This window comes from Leptonotus elevatus, chromosome 11 (genome assembly GCF_054856555.1).
Source record: "Leptonotus elevatus isolate MCC_2025b chromosome 11, RoL_Lele_1.0, whole genome shotgun sequence".
In the NCBI taxonomy this organism is placed as follows: Eukaryota; Metazoa; Chordata; class Actinopteri; order Syngnathiformes; family Syngnathidae; genus Leptonotus; species Leptonotus elevatus.
Window position 1 is genome coordinate 187,380 of NC_141249.1, and position 10,232 is coordinate 197,611.

Consider the following 10,232-nt stretch of genomic DNA (forward strand, 5'->3'; position numbering starts at 1 on the left):
TATTTTAGCAAAATGAAGATGATTCAAGCATTAATTTCATTGTGCTTTTGCTCATTTTGAAGATTTTGACATTTTCACCTGAAGTGTACAATTAGGGGCTGAAAACGCGTTTAAAGCAATAAAAAGTTCATTTTGGCTCTCACACCTTAACTAAATGTTGTAGACTCAAACTTTTTGCTGTCATTAGTATATTTTAGCACAATGAAGATGATTCAAGCATTAATTTTATTGTGCTTTTGCTCATTTTGAAGATTTTGACATTTTCACCTGAAGTGTACAATCGGGCTGAAAATGCATTTAAAGCCATAAAAAGTTCATTTTGGCTCTCACACCTTAACTAAATGTTGTAGACTCAAACTTTTTGCTGTCATTAGTGTATGTTAGCAAAATGAAGATGATTCAAGCATTAATTTCATTGTGCTTTTGCTCATTTTGAAGATTTTGACATTTTCACCTGAAGTGTACAATCAGGCTGAAAATGCATTTAAAGCCATAAAAAGTTCATTTTGGCTCTCACACCTTAACTAAATGTTGTAGACTCAAACTTTTTGCTGTCATTAGTGTATTTTAGCAAAATGAAGATGATTCAAGCATTAATTTCATTGTGCTTTTGCTCATTTTGAAGATTTTGACATTTTCACCTGAAGTGTACAATTAGGGGCTGAAAACGCGTTTAAAGCAATAAAAAGTTCATTTTGGCTCTCACACCTTAACTAAATGTTGTAGACTCAAACTTTTTGCTGTCATTAGTATATTTTAGCAAAATGAAGATGATTCAAGCATTCATTTTATTGTGCTTTTGCTCATTTTGAAGATTTTGACATTTTCACCTGAAGTGTACAATCGGGCTGAAAATGCATTTAAAGCCATAAAAAGTTCATTTTGGCTCTCACACCTTAACTAAATGTTGTAGACTCAAACTTTTTGCTGTCATTAGTGTATGTTAGCAAAATGAAGATGATTCAAGCATTAATTTCATTGTGCTTTTGCTCATTTTGAAGATTTTGACATTTTCACCTGAAGTGTACAATCAGGCTGAAAATGCATTTAAAGCCATAAAAAGTTCATTTTGGCTCTCACACCTTAACTAAATGATGTAGACTCAAACTTTTTGCTGTCATTAGTGTATTTTAGCAAAATAAAGATGATTCAAGCATTAATTTCATTGTGCTTTTGCTCATTTTGAAGATTTTGACATTTTCACCTGAAGTGTACAATCAGGCTGAAAATGCATTTAAAGCCATAAAAAGTTCATTTTGGCTCTCACACCTTAACTAAATGTTGTAGACTCAAACTTTTTGCTGTCATTAGTGTATGTTAGCAAAATGAAGATGATTCAAGCATTAATTTCATTGTGCTTTTGCTCATTTTGAAGATTTTGACATTTTCACCTGAAGTGTACAATCAGGCTGAAAATGCATTTAAAGCCATAAAAAGTTCATTTTGGCTCTCACACCTTAACTAAATGTTGTAGACTCAAACTTTTTGCTGTCATTAGTGTATTTTAGCAAAATGAAGATGATTCAAGCATTAATTTCATTGTGCTTTTGCTCATTTTGAAGATTTTGACATTTTCACCTGAAGTGTACAATTAGGGGCTGAAAACGCGTTTAAAGCAATAAAAAGTTCATTTTGGCTCTCACACCTTAACTAAATGTTGTAGACTCAAACTTTTTGCTGTCATTAGTATATTTTAGCAAAATGAAGATGATTCAAGCATTAATTTTATTGTGCTTTTGCTCATTTTGAAGATTTTGACATTTTCACCTGAAGTGTACAATCGGGCTGAAAATGCATTTAAAGCCATAAAAAGTTCATTTTGGCTCTCACACCTTAACTAAATGTTGTAGACTCAAACTTTTTGCTGTCATTAGTGTATGTTAGCAAAATGAAGATGATTCAAGCATTAATTTTATTGTGCTTTTGCTCATTTTGAAGATTTTGACATTTTCACCTGAAGTGTACAATCGGGCTGAAAATGCATTTAAAGCCATAAAAAGTTCATTTTGGCTCTCACACCTTAACTAAATGTTGTAGACTCAAACTTTTTGCTGTCATTAGTGTATGTTAGCAAAATGAAGATGATTCAAGCATTAATTTCATTGTGCTTTTGCTCATTTTGAAGATTTTGACATTTTCACCTGAAGTGTACAATCAGGCTGAAAATGCATTTAAAGCCATAAAAAGTTCATTTTGGCTCTCACACCTTAACTAAATGTTGTAGACTCAAACTTTTTGCTGTCATTAGTGTATTTTAGCAAAATGAAGATGATTCAAGCATTAATTTCATTGTGCTTTTGCTCATTTTGAAGATTTTGACATTTTCACCTGAAGTGTACAATTAGGGGCTGAAAACGCGTTTAAAGCAATAAAAAGTTCATTTTGGCTCTCACACCTTAACTAAATGTTGTAGACTCAAACTTTTTGCTGTCATTAGTATATTTTAGCAAAATGAAGATGATTCAAGCATTCATTTTATTGTGCTTTTGCTCATTTTGAAGATTTTGACATTTTCACCTGAAGTGTACAATCGGGCTGAAAATGCATTTAAAGCCATAAAAAGTTCATTTTGGCTCTCACACCTTAACTAAATGTTGTAGACTCAAACTTTTTGCTGTCATTAGTGTATGTTAGCAAAATGAAGATGATTCAAGCATTAATTTCATTGTGCTTTTGCTCATTTTGAAGATTTTGACATTTTCACCTGAAGTGTACAATCAGGCTGAAAATGCATTTAAAGCCATAAAAAGTTCATTTTGGCTCTCACACCTTAACTAAATGATGTAGACTCAAACTTTTTGCTGTCATTAGTGTATTTTAGCAAAATAAAGATGATTCAAGCATTAATTTCATTGTGCTTTTGCTCATTTTGAAGATTTTGACATTTTCACCTGAAGTGTACAATCAGGCTGAAAATGCATTTAAAGCCATAAAAAGTTCATTTTGGCTCTCACACCTTAACTAAATGTTGTAGACTCAAACTTTTTGCTGTCATTAGTGTATGTTAGCAAAATGAAGATGATTCAAGCATTAATTTCATTGTGCTTTTGCTCATTTTGAAGATTTTGACATTTTCACCTGAAGTGTACAATCAGGCTGAAAATGCATTTAAAGCCATAAAAAGTTCATTTTGGCTCTCACACCTTAACTAAATGTTGTAGACTCAAACTTTTTGCTGTCATTAGTGTATTTTAGCAAAATGAAGATGATTCAAGCATTAATTTCATTGTGCTTTTGCTCATTTTGAAGATTTTGACATTTTCACCTGAAGTGTACAATTAGGGGCTGAAAACGCGTTTAAAGCAATAAAAAGTTCATTTTGGCTCTCACACCTTAACTAAATGTTGTAGACTCAAACTTTTTGCTGTCATTAGTATATTTTAGCAAAATGAAGATGATTCAAGCATTAATTTTATTGTGCTTTTGCTCATTTTGAAGATTTTGACATTTTCACCTGAAGTGTACAATCGGGCTGAAAATGCATTTAAAGCCATAAAAAGTTCATTTTGGCTCTCACACCTTAACTAAATGTTGTAGACTCAAACTTTTTGCTGTCATTAGTGTATGTTAGCAAAATGAAGATGATTCAAGCATTAATTTCATTGTGCTTTTGCTCATTTTGAAGATTTTGACATTTTCACCTGAAGTGTACAATTAGGGGCTGAAAACGCGTTTAAAGCAATAAACAGTTCATTTTGGCTCTCACACCTTAACTAAATGTTGTAGACTCAAACTTTTTGCTGTCATTAGTATATTTTAGCAAAATGAAGATGATTCAAGCATTAATTTTATTGTGCTTTTGCTCATTTTGAAGATTTTGACATTTTCACCTGAAGTGTACAATCGGGCTGAAAATGCATTTAAAGCCATAAAAAGTTCATTTTGGCTCTCACACCTTAACTAAATGTTGTAGACTCAAACTTTATGCTGTCATTAGTGTATGTTAGCAAAATGAAGATGATTCAAGCATTAATTTCATTGTGCTTTTGCTCATTTTGAAGATTTTGACATTTTCACCTGAAGTGTACAATCAGGCTGAAAATGCATTTAAAGCCATAAAAAGTTCATTTTGGCTCTCACACCTTAACTAAATGTTGTAGACTCAAACTTTTTGCTGTCATTAGTGTATTTTAGCAAAATGAAGATGATTCAAGCATTAATTTCATTGTGCTTTTGCTCATTTTGAAGATTTTGACATTTTCACCTGAAGTGTACAATCGGGCTGAAAATTTATTTAAAGCCATAAAAAGTTCATTTTGGCTCTCACACCTTAACTAAATGTTGTAGACTCAAACTTTTTGCTGTCATTAGTGTATGTTAGCAAAATGAAGATGATTCAAGCATTAATTTCATTGTGCTTTTGCTCATTTTGAAGATTTTGACATTTTCACCTGAAGTGTACAATCAGGCTGAAAATGCATTTAAAGCCATAAAAAGTTCATTTTGGCTCTCACACCTTAACTAAATGTTGTAGACTCAAACTTTTTGCTGTCATTAGTGTATGTTAGCAAAATGAAGATGATTCAAGCATTAATTTCATTGTGCTTTTGCTCATTTTGAAGATTTTGACATTTTCACCTGAAGTGTACAATCAGGCTGAAAATGCATTTAAAGCCATAAAAAGTTCATTTTGGCTCTCACACCTTAACTAAATGTTGTAGACTCAAACTTTTTGCTGTCATTAGTGTATTTTAGCAAAATGAAGATGATTCAAGCATTAATTTCATTGTGCTTTTGCTCATTTTGAAGATTTTGACATTTTCACCTGAAGTGTACAATCAGGCTGAAAATGCATTTAAAGCCATAAAAAGTTCATTTTGGCTCTCACACCTTAACTAAATGTTGTAGACTCAAAATTTTTGCTGTCATTAGTGTATGTTAGCAAAATGAAGATGATTCAAGCATTAATTTCATTGTGCTTTTGCTCATTTTGAAGATTTTGACATTTTCACCTGAAGTGTACAATCAGGCTGAAAACGCGTTTAAAGCAATAAAAAGTTCATTTTGGCTCTCACACCTTAACTAAATGTTGTAGACTCAAACTTTTTGCTGTCATTAGTGTATTTTAGCAAAATGAAGATGATTCAAGCATTAATTTCATTGTGCTTTTGCTCATTTTGAAGATTTTGACATTTTCACCTGAAGTGTACAATTAGGGGCTGAAAACGCGTTTAAAGCAATAAACAGTTCATTTTGGCTCTCACACCTTAACTAAATGTTGTAGACTCAAACTTTTTGCTGTCATTAGTATATTTTAGCAAAATGAAGATGATTCAAGCATTAATTTTATTGTGCTTTTGCTCATTTTGAAGATTTTGACATTTTCACCTGAAGTGTACAATCGGGCTGAAAATGCATTTAAAGCCATAAAAAGTTCATTTTGGCTCTCACACCTTAACTAAATGTTGTAGACTCAAACTTTTTGCTGTCATTAGTGTATGTTAGCAAAATGAAGATGATTCAAGCATTAATTTCATTGTGCTTTTGCTCATTTTGAAGATTTTGACATTTTCACCTGAAGTGTACAATTAGGGGCTGAAAACGCGTTTAAAGCAATAAACAGTTCATTTTGGCTCTCACACCTTAACTAAATGTTGTAGACTCAAACTTTTTGCTGTCATTAGTATATTTTAGCAAAATGAAGATGATTCAAGCATTAATTTTATTGTGCTTTTGCTCATTTTGAAGATTTTGACATTTTCACCTGAAGTGTACAATCGGGCTGAAAATGCATTTAAAGCCATAAAAAGTTCATTTTGGCTCTCACACCTTAACTAAATGTTGTAGACTCAAACTTTATGCTGTCATTAGTGTATGTTAGCAAAATGAAGATGATTCAAGCATTAATTTCATTGTGCTTTTGCTCATTTTGAAGATTTTGACATTTTCACCTGAAGTGTACAATCAGGCTGAAAATGCATTTAAAGCCATAAAAAGTTCATTTTGGCTCTCACACCTTAACTAAATGTTGTAGACTCAAACTTTTTGCTGTCATTAGTGTATTTTAGCAAAATGAAGATGATTCAAGCATTAATTTCATTGTGCTTTTGCTCATTTTGAAGATTTTGACATTTTCACCTGAAGTGTACAATCGGGCTGAAAATGCATTTAAAGCCATAAAAAGTTCATTTTGGCTCTCACACCTTAACTAAATGTTGTAGACTCAAACTTTTTGCTGTCATTAGTGTATGTTAGCAAAATGAAGATGATTCAAGCATTAATTTCATTGTGCTTTTGCTCATTTTGAAGATTTTGACATTTTCACCTGAAGTGTACAATCAGGCTGAAAATGCATTTAAAGCCATAAAAAGTTCATTTTGGCTCTCACACCTTAACTAAATGTTGTAGACTCAAACTTTTTGCTGTCATTAGTGTATTTTAGCAAAATGAAGATGATTCAAGCATTAATTTCATTGTGCTTTTGCTCATTTTGAAGATTTTGACATTTTCACCTGAAGTGTACAATTAGGGGCTGAAAACGCGTTTAAAGCAATAAAAAGTTCATTTTGGCTCTCACACCTTAACTAAATGTTGTAGACTCAAACTTTGTGCTGTCATTAGTGTATTTTAGCAAAATGAAGATGATTCAAGCATTAATTTCATTGTGCTTTTGCTCATTTTGAAGATTTTGACATTTTCACCTGAAGTGTACAATCAGGCTGAAAATGCATTTAAAGCCATAAAAAGTTCATTTTGGCTCTCACACCTTAACTAAATGTTGTAGACTCAAACTTTTTGCTGTCATTAGTGTATGTTAGCAAAATGAAGATGATTCAAGCATTAATTTCATTGTGCTTTTGCTCATTTTGAAGATTTTGACATTTTCACCTGAAGTGTACAATTAGGGGCTGAAAACGCGTTTAAAGCAATAAAAAGTTCATTTTGGCTCTCACACCTTAACTAAATGTTGTAGACTCAAACTTTGTGCTGTCATTAGTGTATTTTAGCAAAATGAAGATGATTCAAGCATTAATTTCATTGTGCTTTTGCTCATTTTGAAGATTTTGACATTTTCACCTGAAGTGTACAATCAGGCTGAAAATGCATTTAAAGCCATAAAAAGTTCATTTTGGCCCTCACACCTTAACTAAATGTTGTAGACTCAAACTTTTTGCTGTCATTAGTGTATGTTAGCAAAATGAAGATGATTCAAGCATTAATTTCATTGTGCTTTTGCTCATTTTGAAGATTTTGACATTTTCACCTGAAGTGTACAATCAGGCTGAAAATGCATTTAAAGCCATAAAAAGTTCATTTTGGCTCTCACACCTTAACTAAATGTTGTAAACTCAAACTTTTTGCTGTCATTAGTGTATTTTAGCAAAATGAAGATGATTCAAGCATTAATTTCATTGTGCTTTTGCTCATTTTGAAGATTTTGACATTTTCACCTGAAGTGTACAATTAGGGGCTGAAAACGCGTTTAAAGCCATAAAAAGTTCATTTTGGCTCTCACACCTTAACTAAATGTTGTAGACTCAAACTTTTTGCTGTCATTAGTATATTTTAGCAAAATGAAGATGATTCAAGCATTAATTTTATTGTGCTTTTGCTCATTTTGAAGATTTTGACATTTTCACCTGAAGTGTACAATCGGGCTGAAAATGCATTTAAAGCCATAAAAAGTTCATTTTGGCTCTCACACCTTAACTAAATGTTGTAGACTCAAACTTTTTGCTGTCATTAGTGTATGTTAGCAAAATGAAGATGATTCAAGCATTAATTTCATTGTGCTTTTGCTCATTTTGAAGATTTTGACATTTTCACCTGAAGTGTACAATCAGGCTGAAAATGCATTTAAAGCCATAAAAAGTTCATTTTGGCTCTCACACCTTAACTAAATGTTGTAGACTCAAACTTTTTGCTGTCATTAGTGTATTTTAGCAAAATGAAGATGATTCAAGCATTAATTTCATTGTGCTTTTGCTCATTTTGAAGATTTTGACATTTTCACCTGAAGTGTACAATTAGGGGCTGAAAACGCGTTTAAAGCAATAAAAAGTTCATTTTGGCTCTCACACCTTAACTAAATGTTGTAGACTCAAACTTTTTGCTGTCATTAGTATATTTTAGCAAAATGAAGATGATTCAAGCATTAATTTTATTGTGCTTTTGCTCATTTTGAAGATTTTGACATTTTCACCTGAAGTGTACAATCGGGCTGAAAATGCATTTAAAGCCATAAAAAGTTCATTTTGGCTCTCACACCTTAACTAAATGTTGTAGACTCAAACTTTTTGCTGTCATTAGTGTATGTTAGCAAAATGAAGATGATTCAAGCATTAATTTCATTGTGCTTTTGCTCATTTTGAAGATTTTGACATTTTCACCTGAAGTGTACAATTAGGGGCTGAAAACGCGTTTAAAGCAATAAACAGTTCATTTTGGCTCTCACACCTTAACTAAATGTTGTAGACTCAAACTTTTTGCTGTCATTAGTATATTTTAGCAAAATGAAGATTATTCAAGCATTAATTTTATTGTGCTTTTGCTCATTTTGAAGATTTTGACATTTTCACCTGAAGTGTACAATCGGGCTGAAAATGCATTTAAAGCCATAAAAAGTTCATTTTGGCTCTCACACCTTAACTAAATGTTGTAGACTCAAACTTTATGCTGTCATTAGTGTATGTTAGCAAAATGAAGATGATTCAAGCATTAATTTCATTGTGCTTTTGCTCATTTTGAAGATTTTGACATTTTCACCTGAAGTGTACAATCGGGCTGAAAATGCATTTAAAGCCATAAAAAGTTCATTTTGGCTCTCACACCTTAACTAAATGTTGTAGACTCAAACTTTATGCTGTCATTAGTGTATGTTAGCAAAATGAAGATGATTCAAGCATTAATTTCATTGTGCTTTTGCTCATTTTGAAGATTTTGACATTTTCACCTGAAGTGTACAATCAGGCTGAAAATGCATTTAAAGCCATAAAAAGTTCATTTTGGCTCTCACACCTTAACTAAATGTTGTAGACTCAAACTTTTTGCTGTCATTAGTGTATTTTAGCAAAATGAAGATGATTCAAGCATTAATTTCATTGTGCTTTTGCTCATTTTGAAGATTTTGACATTTTCACCTGAAGTGTACAATCGGGCTGAAAATGCATTTAAAGCCATAAAAAGTTCATTTTGGCTCTCACACCTTAACTAAATGTTGTAGACTCAAACTTTTTGCTGTCATTAGTGTATGTTAGCAAAATGAAGATGATTCAAGCATTAATTTCATTGTGCTTTTGCTCATTTTGAAGATTTTGACATTTTCACCTGAAGTGTACAATCAGGCTGAAAATGCATTTAAAGCCATAAAAAGTTCATTTTGGCTCTCACACCTTAACTAAATGTTGTAGACTCAAACTTTTTGCTGTCATTAGTGTATGTTAGCAAAATGAAGATGATTCAAGCATTAATTTCATTGTGCTTTTGCTCATTTTGAAGATTTTGACATTTTCACCTGAAGTGTACAATCAGGCTGAAAATGCATTTAAAGCCATAAAAAGTTCATTTTGGCTCTCACACCTTAACTAAATGTTGTAGACTCAAACTTTTTGCTGTCATTAGTGTATGTTAGCAAAATGAAGATGATTCAAGCATTAATTTCATTGTGCTTTTGCTCATTTTGAAGATTTTGACATTTTCACCTGAAGTGTACAATCAGGCTGAAAATGCATTTAAAGCCATAAAAAGTTCATTTTGGCTCTCACACCTTAACTAAATGTTGTAGACTCAAACTTTTTGCTGTCATTAGTGTATTTTAGCAAAATGAAGATGATTCAAGCATTAATTTCATTGTGCTTTTGCTCATTTTGAAGATTTTGACATTTTCACCTGAAGTGTACAATTAGGGGCTGAAAACGCGTTTAAAGCAATAAACAGTTCATTTTGGCTCTCACACCTTAACTAAATGTTGTAGACTCAAACTTTTTGCTGTCATTAGTATATTTTAGCAAAATGAAGATGATTCAAGCATTAATTTTATTGTGCTTTTGCTCATTTTGAAGATTTTGACATTTTCACCTGAAGTGTACAATCGGGCTGAAAATGCATTTAAAGCCATAAAAAGTTCATTTTGGCTCTCACACCTTAACTAAATGTTGTAGACTCAAACGTTTTGCTGTCATTAGTGTATGTTAGCAAAATGAAGATGATTCAAGCATTAATTTCATTGTGCTTTTGCTCATTTTGAAGATTTTGACATTTTCACCTGAAGTGTACAATTAGGGGCTGAAAAC